This window comes from Symphalangus syndactylus, chromosome 9, assembly GCF_028878055.3.
Source record: "Symphalangus syndactylus isolate Jambi chromosome 9, NHGRI_mSymSyn1-v2.1_pri, whole genome shotgun sequence".
Lineage (NCBI taxonomy): Eukaryota > Metazoa > Chordata > Mammalia > Primates > Hylobatidae > Symphalangus > Symphalangus syndactylus.
This window is the reverse complement of record NC_072431.2, coordinates 43920955-43934257: the sequence shown is the minus strand read 5'-3', so window position 1 is coordinate 43934257 and position 13303 is coordinate 43920955. Positions and strand designations below refer to the sequence as shown.

General features: G+C 41.4%; 1 long non-coding RNA gene across 1 annotated transcript; it reads right to left on the bottom strand.

The window, feature by feature from the left end:
• Positions 1–3084: 3084 nt before the first annotated feature.
• On the bottom strand, positions 3085–6965 carry LOC134731431 (uncharacterized). Its single transcript, XR_010113674.1, has 4 exons — positions 6784–6965; positions 4773–4881; positions 3782–3883; positions 3085–3282 (listed from the first exon to the last, which is right to left on the bottom strand). It is a non-coding gene; the product is annotated as an uncharacterized lncRNA (long non-coding RNA).
• Positions 6966–13303: the final 6338 nt, after the last annotated feature.

The following is a 13303-nucleotide window of genomic DNA, read 5'->3' as shown; positions in this document are numbered from 1 at the left end:
GTTGTCCTGAGGAAAATCAATTAAACTATTGACTTAAACACCATTGTGGGATCAATTATGATTCCAATTAGCTGTGCCATCTGGGTTGCTCATTACCACTCTTGGAAAAACCTTGTTAGAGTGAGAAAGTGTGTCTCTTATCCTCGTGTTTATTCATCGTTAGGTCTAGAATTTACCTTTAGACACTGGCCCTGCATGCTCAAGATCCCACAGCTAGCCTCCTCTATTGTGATGCCTTGGGTCTGTCTGCCCAAACCATTTTTCCTGGCCACAGAGGGCCTGTTACTGGCATACCTCTTCTCTTCCCACTGCAAGAGCTAACAATTACTAATTCATTACGTGTCAGTCACTCGGCTAACCCACTTTGCATGCACGATTTCTTCAAATCCCATGAGGTAGACAATACCGTTCTCCTCTTTCAAAAAGAAAATACTTGAACCTTGGAAAGAGAAGGCTGCCTTTTCCAACACCACAGTGTGTTCAAACACAAGTCCCTGAGACGCAGGCACTGCCCCTCATCCCAGCTGCCGTGAGTCTGTCTCAGAGCCAGGTTCCTGATATGTTCTGCGCTCATAAGCCTTTAATGAGATAAACAGGCTAGAGAAACCCCAGAAATGTTTCTCAAAATTGAGATCCTTCAACACCAGCATCTTTTATAAAATATAGATTCCCAGGGACACACATCCCCCCATCTCATACTTACTGAATCAGAATCACAAGAAGCAAGACCCAGGAACCAGTGCTTGAATACTGTCCGGGGGGGTTACGTGCTTAAAAGTTGAGATATTCTGCCCTGTGTCTTTCTTACAGGACACCTAACGTGTACTTAACAAAGTCTTCCCAGGGACAACGCCCTGACTCCTGGTGGTCTAGCCCTAAAATGTAACTGTGATATTGTGTCCGGAATTAGTGGGTTCTTGGTCTCACTGACTTCAAGAATGAAGCCGCGGACCCTTGCGTGAGTGTTACAGCTCTTAAGGTGGCACGTCTGGAGTTTGTTCCTTCTGATGTTCGGATGTGTTCGGAGTTTCTTCCTTCTGGTGGGTTCGTGGTCTCGCTGGCTCAGGAGTGAAGCTGCAGACCTTTGTGGTTAGTGTTACAGTTCTTAAGGTGGCGCGTCTGGAGTTGTTCGTTCCCCGCGGTGGGCTCGTGGTCTCGCTGGCTTCAGGAGTGAAGCTGCAGACCTCTGCCGTGAGTGTTACAGCTCATAAAAGCAGTGTGGACCCAAAGGGTCAGCAGTAGCAAGACTTATTGCAAACAGCAAAAGAACAAAGCCTCCACAGTGTGGAAGGGGACCTGAGCGAGTTGCCTCTGCTGGCTCGGGCAGCCTGCTTTTATTCTCTTATCTGGCCCCACCCACGTCCTGCTGATTGGTAGAGCTGAGTGGTCTGTTTTAACAGGGTGCTGATTGGTGCGTTTACAATCCCTGAGCTAGACATAAAAGTTCTCCAGGTCCCCATCAGATCAGTTAGATACAGAGTATCGACAGAAAGGTTCTCCAGGGCCCCACCAGAGCAGCTAGATACAGAGAGTCCATTGGTGCACTCACAAACCCTGAGCTAGACACAGGGTGCTGATTGGTGTGTTTACAATCCCTGAGCTAGACAAAAAGGTTCTCCCCTTCTGCACCAGATTCAGGAGCCCAGCTGGCTTCACCCAGTGGATCCTGCACCAGGGCCGCAGGTGGAGCTGCCTGCCAGTCCCGCGCCGTGCGCTCGCACTCCTCAGCCCTTGGGTGGTCGATGGGACTTGGCGCCGTGGAGCAGGGGGTGGTGCTCGTCAGGGAGGCTCAGGCCGCACAGGAGCCCACGGAGGTGGGGGAAGGCTCAGGCATGGCGGGCTGCAGTCCCGAGGCCTGCCCCGCGGGAAGGCAGCTAAGGCCCGGTGAGAAATCGAGCGCAGCGCCAGTGGACTGGCACTGCTGGGGGACCCAGTACACCCTCCGCAGCTGCTGGCCCGGGTGCTAAACCCCTCATTGCCCGGGGCCGGCCGGCTGCTCCAAGTGCAGGGCCCGCCAAGGCCACGCCCACCCAGAACTCCAGCTGGCCCGCAAGCGCGGCTCGCAGCCCCGGTTCCCGCTCGCGCCTCTCCCTCCACACCTCCCTGCAAGCTGAGGGAGCCGGCTCCCGCCTTGGCCAGCCCAGAAAGGGGCTTCCACAGTGCAGCGGTGGGCTGAAGGGCTCCTCAAGTGCCACCAAAGTGGGAGCCCTGGCAGAGGAGGCGCAGAGAGCAAGAGAGGGCCGTGAGGACTGCCAGCAGGCTGTCACCTCTCAATATGATCTGAATTTGAGAGAATACTTTGTGATACACTCAAAGCTCACCTTTTGGCTATTTATTTGATGAAGTTTCAGCTGCCTCTGGCTGAGTTCTGAGCCCTATGTCACAGAAAGCACATAAAAGCAACTAGTTTGCTGATCTTTTCTGTAGCAGCCACAAAAAGAGATACCCTATTCAATCAAAATGTTTGTTGATTATCTATTCTTTGCAGATAATACAGAGGTGAAAGGACAGGGTTCCTGTCTTGAGAAAGGCTAGAGTGGATACGGATAAGAAAATAATCAATTCTCTCTCTCTCTCTCTATTTTTCTCTGTGCCCCTCCCTTCCTCCCTCCCTCTCTCTCTTTCTGTTTCACACACACACACACACACACACACACACTCCCATAAGCCAACTCAACCTGTCTTCATCATTAGAATATCATGTTTGAGTTCTAGTGCTTAACCAATGTAAAATTGGCTTTTCACCATCTCCCTCCTTTCTTTTTTCTTAATAAGAACCTTCAACTTCCTAGACCAATCTCTTGTCTCTTCCCTTCTCCTTGTGTTGATGTCACACTCTTGTATTTATTGAACCCTTCCATTATCAAAAACAGGTGTCTAAATGTCATAAACTCAACATCTGCCTTGACATAAAATATCCCCATAGCAAATCCACTGATCACATAAGAAAAAATAGGTGAAAACTAGTATCAACAGGAAGTCCAAAATACTTAGATGACGAGTCAGTCAGCTTACTCATTAAATGCTCGAATAAAAAATTTCCAGCAATAATTTCCTCAATATGATATTTATTTGAATATATAACACTGCATTAAAATTTGTTAATTTCTACCCCTCCCCAAGATCAAAGGAAATAATGAATAATGAAAATCAACCCACACATTTCAATTCAAACTTACCATAGAGGTCTGGTTGGCAAATCTCAGTCAGTGATTCCTCCTGGTTCCCAAGCCAGAACGTAGGAGGTTTCGTCTACTCTGCTCTAAATGAATGTACAGCCTCCTGAAATGCAACAGGTCATTAACATAATGAAAAGGAAATACAGCCTCCCCCTAATTCAGACTGCTCACCTTATCTTCCCTGAAATGAGTTCTCATCCATTTATTTCAGGACATAGACAAACTGTCAAGTATCAAATACTCACAAATAGAGATTGGAAAAAAAAGAAAAATTCAACGATGCTTATGTGATTCTCAAGCTCTGTACAAATAAAAAATTCATCTTATACTGAATCAAGTGACGAAAGAAACCATTTCTTATCTGGAGTTACTCCCAAATAAATGTTGTACTTGTGACTTTTATGTGGACTCTAAGCTTTCAGAGTTTCAAATGCTACTTACTATAATCTAACTACAAATTCAGCTCCACCTACTTTTGTTTTCAGGTAAATAACGAGTGTATTTTAGTTGGAAGGAGTTTTCCTTCTATATATTTTTTTTAAAACAAAACCTAAGCCTTGCTCTTGGTTAACTTCATGTGGTTCAGCTAAAGTCAGACTTACCTGAGTTTTTTCTTTGAAGCAGGATAGACATCACTTAGGTTGTCTGTCTTCTTAACAGAATGCCATGTTGGCTTTTTTCCACGTAACATTTAATTCCAATCGCTAGAAATAATTTGTAGAGAGAGCGAATTTGCCACATGTACAGCAATTAACATGAAAAATTTTCCACACACACAGAAAAGCTCATGATGTGGTCTGGAAAACAAGTCACTTCCAACTTGTGGAAAACTGAAGGTGTTCTTGCCTTTAAGGCAAGATCTGCCTCCCATAGTCATTCTAGTTATTCTGAACCTGTAACTGCCTCTCCCTGTTTTACTTTGAGATATTTATCATGTGTGATCAGTTGAAAGTTAACCTGGTGTAACACAAAAAGAAAAAAAAACTCTTTTGCTTGAATTTGTTCACAAAGGACATCCATTCTTAACAGAAAACATAGCTTTTGTTTTCCAAATCACATGTGAGTTGTTTAATTATGAAGTTCCTAACAATGCTGGCAATTTAAAAAATAGTAATAAATGCATTGGAAACTATTGCAGCCTTTGCTAACCATATGTGAGACAGAACTCCGTTATTTGCCATCATCAAATATAAAGAAAATAATGAGGAAAGAAATCATAGCAGTCGAAAATTGTACTCATATAAAAGAAATCTGGCTTTTCTTGTGGGTTCCTGCTAACAGAACTATGTAACATTTTGTTGCCAGTTACTAGCCAAGGTTTTGTATTATGTATATGGGCCACCTAAAACTGAAAAAACAGCTGCTTCCACACATACCCCCGCTTGCCTATATGACACTTCTCTCTCCCCTTCAGGATCTAGCTTGATGTGTCCTCACGGATGAGTGTGTCTGTCCAATAGCTCCTTCCACGGGTAGCCAAGCATCTGCATCCCTCTAAACACCAAACCCTATAAGAATCATTAGTATCGACCCAAGTTTCATTTCTCCTCGGTGGCCTTAAAGAAATCTTTCCGATATTTGCTGTGTCCCTACCTGTCCTGTAGTGCTGGAGCTGGCTGGAGAGAGGCAGTGAAGGCCGTGAGGCTGCCCTGTGGGAGATACTGGCCCTGCACAGAGCTGGGGGAGGGCACAGTGCTGGCAGCTGGAGGAAGAGGAGGAGGAGGAATTTGTGTGCCACTGCAAACAATACACAGTGCCAACAAAAACACCATCCCTTTTCCCAAGAAGTTCAAAGCACTTTGCAAACATTAACTTATGAGCCCACATAGTCACGAAGCAATTATTATTTTATTACACCCTTAAGATAACCACTGCAAGCAAAGTGACTAGAAAAAAAAGAATGCATTCATTGTTTCATTATTCCTCGGCTATTTATTGAATGCCTACTATGTGCTGGGCACTGGAGGTGGAGGAGCTCCTATGGGCTCTCACACTACTCCACGCTCTTTTGCCAACTAAGCACCTGGCTACACTAGCCATTATGTTTATTTACACTTTATTTTTGCCCAAATTGTTTAATGGAATGTGCTCCATTCTTCAGGATGCCTATAATGTGCTAAGTGCTAAGCGAACACACAAAAGAAAAACTTGTAAAGTTACCTATAAATCTCATTACCACTTTAGGAACTGGGGAATAGCAATTCAGAGTGCTTTCTTTTAAGGTGCCATAAACAAGCTTTAGTGTGTGCAATCTTTGTCTCTTTCGAGGTTTGTGGAATTGCTATAGTGAATAAGGGGAATTAAGATCAGTAATATGGTGCTGAGTAGTTTATATAAATAATCTGTATTTTTTAAATCATTAATTAGATGAGCAAGCATGTTTGGTGATGCAGAGAGCATTTATCCGTGGGTCTTTTTATGATCTCCCTTTTATTTGATGTGACAAAATGGTTGGTCAGATATAGAAAGTGGTTGACGCCGTTTCTAAATTCTTCTTTAGACATTGCACTCTAGATATTTTAGAGTATATGGTTGTCTAAGACTAACTGGATGAGAGAGGCTGGCGGCTGCTTTTTAAAAATGCATGACTTTTTGATGAATTGAAAGGGACTCAAGCTGTTGTCTTTTAAAGATGCAAGCTAGGGATTCTAGTCTGTTCAGGTGTTACCCACACAACAGGTGCGTGAAATTGCTAGGCAGGTGAAAGTCCAATGACCACAACCACGGAGGATTTAAGAGGGAGATTTTATTATTTGCAACAAGGAAGGAGGACATCTGGGATAGTTTCCCAAAGCGGTGCCTCCAGGAACAACAGTAAAAGCAGGGCTTGTATTAGGCTGGTTAGCTGAGTCATTGTATGTGGAAGTGGCATAAAGGCAGTGCAGTCGCCTGCTGATCATGCTTCTACATAAATCGCACGTACAGAAAATGGCAAATAAGCTTCTCTCTGAGCAAGGTTTGTTACTATGGTTCATGAGGAGAGTTGGCCAAAGTTTCTTTCCAACTCAGGAATCTCTGGATCCAACCAGTTTTAGTTTTTCCAGGGCTGAGCTTCTTCCCAGAGCTTTTTGAAATAAGAACTCAAGATACAACAGACACAAGTGGGGATTTCCTCACAGTGCATACCCAAAAACCTGGAACCCTGGGTTACACAGGGAGTCACTAACCCACCCTAGTTTGGACTGAACAGAGGCTGTTGCGGTTCTCACTCAGAAATTTACATATGTTTTTAAAGTCGTAGAGAATTATAATGCCACTTAAAACCCAACATTCCTCCCTAATAAATACTTCTTTGACAAACCAGAATGTGATGGAGGTATAATATTGATCCAACATTCAAATGTATTGGTTAACACACATACCCCATGAAATTCAAGCTCCACATCTTAACAGTTAAGTAGCACCTTCCTTTGGCCCCAAGGTACCTTTCCAGCCTCAGCCTCAACTTAATCCTCCTCATCACTCTGGCCACAGCATAGGTTTTCATAACAGTATGTGATGCTTACCTGGTACCCTCTGTCTTGAAGCCTGCCCCCACCCAGCTCCAATAGACAGAAAGACAGACAGACAGACACACACACACACACACACACACCTTTTCTACCTGAAAAACTTCATTCTTCAAGAGCACATGATATCTTCTTTGCCAATTTCTTCCCAAAATATATCATGTATAGCAATCATATCTTATTCCTTCTTGTCTTCAGCAATTAGTATAAATCTTTGTTCAATGTGGATTTCCTAAAACACATCAATATAGCATTTACTGAGGCTGGCAAGGTGATCAATTACTTGGGTTTACTCTTCAGCTGGTTGCACAAATTGGATTTTAAAACATCTTTTTATTAAGGAGAGCTGCTAATGAAGAGAATAAAATCAGTTAAATAAATTATTAAGTTAAAAACAGATCTATTATTTTTTATTAGAGAGGTGCTACATTAATAATACCATTATTACCCAGCTTCTCACACCTTAGATAGCAAAAAACTTCAGAGCCTGGGCTCTACCCCTAATATAATAATAGCACTGAAGGGAAAACTATACACCTGTGGAACTTCTACAGGAGGATGAGAAACAGCTAAACATCAACAGCAATGACAATGCCAGCTGAAACTGCTTATTTCTGGTTTCAACTTACATAGGAAGAGAACAGAATAAAGGGATAGGGAAGGATCCAGAACAAAAGACAAAAGGAGGAGAGGAAACCAAGGGAATGGCTGCTGGAAAAGATTATCCTTAGAATTAGGTTCTGCCATTTTTCTCTTTATGAAAGTGAGAAATAGAGACATTTGTATTGATTGCACAGAACAGAATGACCAGCAGCTGGAGATAAATACTACTTAGTAAAAAGTTGTCCCATCTTCAAAGGCTCTTGCAAAAATTAGGGGCTGCTGATCTCTTTCAGTATTTTAGGAAGAGTCCTGTCATTATCTGGATTTGAAACATTGATGTCTGTTTTTCAGTTTTACTCAGAATAAACTTGGGGAAGTCAATAATTTAACCTGTGAATAGCATGTATGTTTAAAACCACATACTTGTAGTAGGCGTAGTAAAGTGCTTCTGCAAATATTCTTAGTTCACTTGATCCTCACAGCAACCCTTCAAGGTGAGTATGGCATCTTTTTACAGATAAAGAGAACGCGTCTCAGAGAGATTCAGTATCTTGCAGAATTAATATATAAACCCCTACAGTCTAACTGCACTCTTGGGATTCGTTCATCAAATTACAACACTATGTGAATGCTTTAAGAATTATTATAGATGCAACTTTTATTCTTTACAGAACAAAATGCTGGCACTTTATATTATGCACCCAAATTTACTGAACAAGAGGTCTGTATATGATATAAAATGATTTTTTTCCTTGACACCTGAAATTACCTGAGAATCCTGATGTTATTTAAGAAATGCATTTCCAAGTTAATTAAACCTAATCAACACACAAGCAAATATTTAGTTTCAGTTCTAAAAGCTTTCAGCCTTAATTCTTTAGCAGGCAATGCAAATTCGTGTTGCCCGCCAAATCCAGCAGAGGGCAGGATACTCCCACCAACAGTCAGCAGCTGGCTAGTTCCTCTAGCCAAGCCACTGCAGTTACCTGGTGCAGTGTTCCCGCACTGGAGCAATCATCATCTTCTCACCCGGATCCGAAATACAGTGCAAGCTTGTGCTGAAAATAGAGAATGTGGGATGTGTCCTTGGAAAGGTCCAGAAAAGTTTTGCCTTAGAGGCTGCTCACATTTTGTTTGATCTAAAGATACCTGGAAACTAGCCAGTTCCAACTACCTTCCTGGAATATCTTGCTGAGGATGCTACACTACGGAATTAATTTAAGATATACCATGATAGTTTCTGTTTCTGGCTTTAGGCCATCTTAGGTCATAGCTGAGCTACTCCACTCTTGGGCTCCATGACTGACTCCCACACCTTCTATCTCCCTGTGTCCCTAACAACTCTTAAGAGCTACCCATTGCATGGCCTCCTCTGTCTGTCATCCCTGCATAACCCTCACTAATCAAGAACAATGACCTCCTCCCCACTAATTCAAATTCCCCCCAAGCCTGACTTACGGGCCACCTCCTCCAGGAAGTTGCTGGAGGTCCTGGCCTCAGTGGTCATCATCAAGAAACATTTGCCAATGCCAAAGTCAAATAAAATATAAAGAAGAATCTCTAAACTCACTGTTTCATTTGGGAATCACAGAATTGCAATTTGAGTTATACAACACACAGGGGTGATCTTCAGTATGTCTGAAGAACAAAGAGAAGGTTGGAAGTTTCATTGGAAAGAGAAATGTTATGTTATCTTGAAAGAAAACTCATTGGCGCTAGCAAAGTTTTGGGGGGCTGGCAAGCTCTGATTGGTGAGTGATGGTGGTAGGTAAAATTAATCTTAGAGTCTCAGCAGGTTGTTTCAGCAACTGGGCATGTGGACAATTCTTGGGGTAGTTGTTATGTGCCCCTAGTCATTTTCTCCCTTACCCCTTGAATCTTATTTAGTTCAGTATGACAGTAATAAATCAATATGTGTAATTAACTTTCACAGTAAGCGAACTATTGGGTGAAGGTTTTGTACTAGAGCTTGGGTCTAAAATGATATATCCCATTCCTTCCAGTCCAGATAGTAGCATGGTAAATGTAACATGGAAGAGAGAAAGGATAAATGCCACAGTTCACAGGAGAGAACAGTGCTTCTGCAGGTGGCAGAGTAATTGTAGCAAACTTCTAGAATTTTCAAACTATGGACTAGAAGTTTGTCATTAGGACCTCAAAGGCTCCCAGGGTAAGGTGGCAGTAGGGGAAGGAATGGGTAGTTGGACAGGCTTTGTACCACCCCCAAACCCACTTCCCTACCCTCACTTCCCCCCACCTCCAACCAGATGAAAACAATGCCATTCTAACATGTATTATTTGTGTACACCTCTGGATACTACATAAAGAGTTCCTTTAAAGAAAGCAGATCTGCAAGTAAGCAAACAATCCACCCACCAATAATCATAACAACAACAAAACAAATTTTTAAAAAAACAGCTTAAAAATCACTGGTCTAAAATTCAAAGGCCTTTCTTCACTGTTGAGGAAACCATTCCTGGAGAGGAGGAAAGACCAAACTAAGTTGTAGGCTGATCAGTGACAGAACTGGAATTTGAATTCCATCTAGCCTCTAAAGCCTAAAACTTTTGACTAAAAGATGAGGCTTATATTGAGCCTGAAAGATAAGGAGTCATTAAATAAAGGGATGAACCCCTTAGTCATTCTTAGGTAGAAAGAGTCACCCAACCAGCAAAGCCACCCAGAGCAGAGGTGAGGGGCAAAGTTGCTTGCATGAACTTAACCAGCCAGATTAAGGTTATGTTTTAAACCACATTTATTGGCAAGGCATTGAGCACTTGGACAGAGTGACGAACCAGATGGATGTGACAACTCTCTGTGTTCATGGAGCTTACATTCTAGTAAAAGATATGGACATGTCACTATCGTTTGAGAAATGTTACACTGGAGAAGTACAATGTTCTACAAGGGAGTTAATAAATTCTATGCTCAGCACCACCTCCCAGATTATTCTTTCAGCCATGTCTAATTAATTATTCAAACAACTAGTTGTCCCAATTGCATAAAGTCCAGCCTGGCTCTCTTTAGGCCTTTCTCCACCCTCAATGCAGAATGTCATCCAGGATCTCCAGTTGCATTTATTTCTCACGTCTACTCAGTCTTCTGCAATCTAAGACAGTTTCTTAGTCTTATCTTTTCTTTTTCATGACCTTGACACTTTTGAAGCGTATGGTCAGCTGTTTTATAGAATATTCTTCAATCTGTTTGTCTAATATTTCCTTATGATTAAATAAAACTCATGTAATTTTGGCAAGAATACCCCAGAAATTTTGCCATAGTCTTCTCAGTGCATCATATCAGGAGTCCGTGTTGTCAAAGTGTCACATTTTGATGATGTTAACTTTGATCACTTAGTTGTTAGTCTGCCAAGTTTCTCCACAATAAAGATATTTCCCCTTGTAATTAGCTAGTGAAGATAGTCTGAAACTGTGTAAATATCTTGTTTCTAATTGTATTTTTGCACACTAGTTTTAACACCGATTGAATTGTCCTTAAAACAATTATTACTGTGCCATTAACCAAATGGCAACTTTATATTTCCACCACTTCTTCTATATTTACTCTTTGGAATTCTACTGTAAGGAAGACACCTCCTTTCTCCCTCACTTATTTATTTATTTGATTGTTTTCATCAGTATGAATTAGTAGTTATTTATTTTATTCAATGGATTATAATTCATTTATTTTTTGGCACATATTGTCCCAGTTTTAGCCTTCAAGAGCTCCTTTAGGTTGGCTTCCAGTCCTTTCAATATGCTCCCATCATTTTTGAGCATTCACATTCTGGCATCACAAGATGATTCAAGGCTAAGCACAGTGTCTCAGGCCTGTAATGCCAGCACTTTGGGAGGCTGAGGGGGAAGAATCACTTGAGCCCAGGAGTTCGAGACCAGCCTGGGCAACAAAGTGAGACCCAATCTCTTAAAAAAAAAAATTAGCTGGGTGCACTTGTAGTCCTAGCTACTTGGGCTACTTGGGAGACTGAGGCAGGAGAATCGCTTGAGGCCTAGAGGTCGAGGTTACAGTAAGCAGTGATGGCACCACTGCACTCCAGCCTAGGCAACAGAGTGAGACTCTCTCAAAAATAGATAGGTAGATAGATAGATGATAGATAGATGATAGATAGATGATAGATGGATAGATAGATGATATAGATAGATATAGATAGATAGATAGATAGATACATAGATAGATAGATAGATGATAGATAGATAGATAGATAGATAGATAGATAATAGATAGGTTCAGGCATATCTTTTACTTTCTGCATCCCAGCCTTCAAATTAGCCATTTAACTGAAAAATGGTACTTAGAATTCAAGTTCTAAGTACTAGGATACTCATTGCTGCTGAGATGTCATTGCTTCTAGTCCTAAGTGAACAGAGCTAAGAAATATTTGTATATACAGTTGGCGCTCTATATCTGCAGATTCCAACCTCAGATCAAAAATAATTCAAAGAAGATAAAAATTAAAACAATATAGAACAACAATTATTTCATAGCATTTATACTATATTAGGCATTGTAACATCTAGAGATGATTTAAAGTATACAAGATATGCATAGGTTATGTGCAAATACTATGCCATTTTATAAAAGGGACTTGAGCATCTGTGGGGTGCCCTGGAACCAGTTCCCTGTGGATACCTAGGGACAAGCTTATATACACAAAAATACATGCACATCTGTAACTATTTCTGTAACTATCTCCTCTCTCTCTCTTTCTCACTCTCTCTCTTTCTCTCTCTCTGTGAGTGTGTGTGTGTGTGTGTGTATTCAGAACCAGTGAATGTACATGTGAATCTAATCCATAGGAGTCATTCTCACCTTCCCGTTTCCTCATCTGTAACTCTTTTGTCTGATAGGGAGAAACTGGCTCTCATTATTCACAATTTGTTTACTTATTTATTCAATCTTAGAATACATATAGTTTTAGAATTACTAACACATTCTCCTGTGAAAAATGAATTTCCTGAGAAGGGCACAATATTTTTGTGCAGTTTTTTTTTTGTCTTTGCCCTTATAGAATATATTTAAAAGGCTGTTTTTCAGTATTACTTAGATTCATTCTTCTTCATCCCATTTATTATGGTTGTGGTATTAATTTATGTATGGTATATATAACATTGGTTACTGTTTGTGTTCTATTTTGGTTTCCCACACATCCTGGTTAATATTAATTAGTTTTTTAAATATGTGAAGCACTACTTGGTTCAAGAAGTTAGAAACATCCCAGAAGATGTACTTGCAGAAATGTCCCGCTTCATTCCTTCTAACCATTACCATTCCCCATTCTTTCCACCCCATTCTCACTGATCTCTGTAAATAACCAATCACAGTAGTTTCTACTTTTACCTTCCTATATTTCTTTTTGTGCAGATGAGAAAATATACGTATATTTTCTTATATCTCTTTCTTTCTCATCTGATGGCACCATACTATAGACATATGTGCACTTTACTTTTTTCACTTAAAAGTATATCCTAAGCCAGGTGCAGTGGCTCACACCTGTAATCCCAGCACTTTGGGAGGCCGAGGCGGGCAGATCACGAGGTCACGAGATCAAGACCATCCTGGCCAACATGGTGAAACCCCATCTCTACTAAAAATACAAAAATTAGCTGGGCATGGTGGTGCGCACCTGTAGTCCCAGCTACTTGGGAGGCTGCGGCAGGAGAATCGCTTGAACCCAGGAGGCGGAGGTTGCAGTGAGCCGAGATCGCACCACTGCTCTCCAGCCTGGGCGACAGAGTGAGACTCCTCTTAAAAAAAAAAAAAAATTTATTCTGGATACCAGTATAATATCAGTCCAGAGATTCTTCACTCATTTTTACAACACCATAATACTCTCTATGGTGTGGATGTGCCATAGTTTATTCAACCATTCCCCCTAAGTATGGACATTCTGGTGTTTTTCCATAACTTGCATTTACAAACAGTGCTTCAGTGAATAACAGTGTGCACACGTATTTAGTTGTATTGCTGGAGCTGTGCTTTCAGAATAACTTCCTA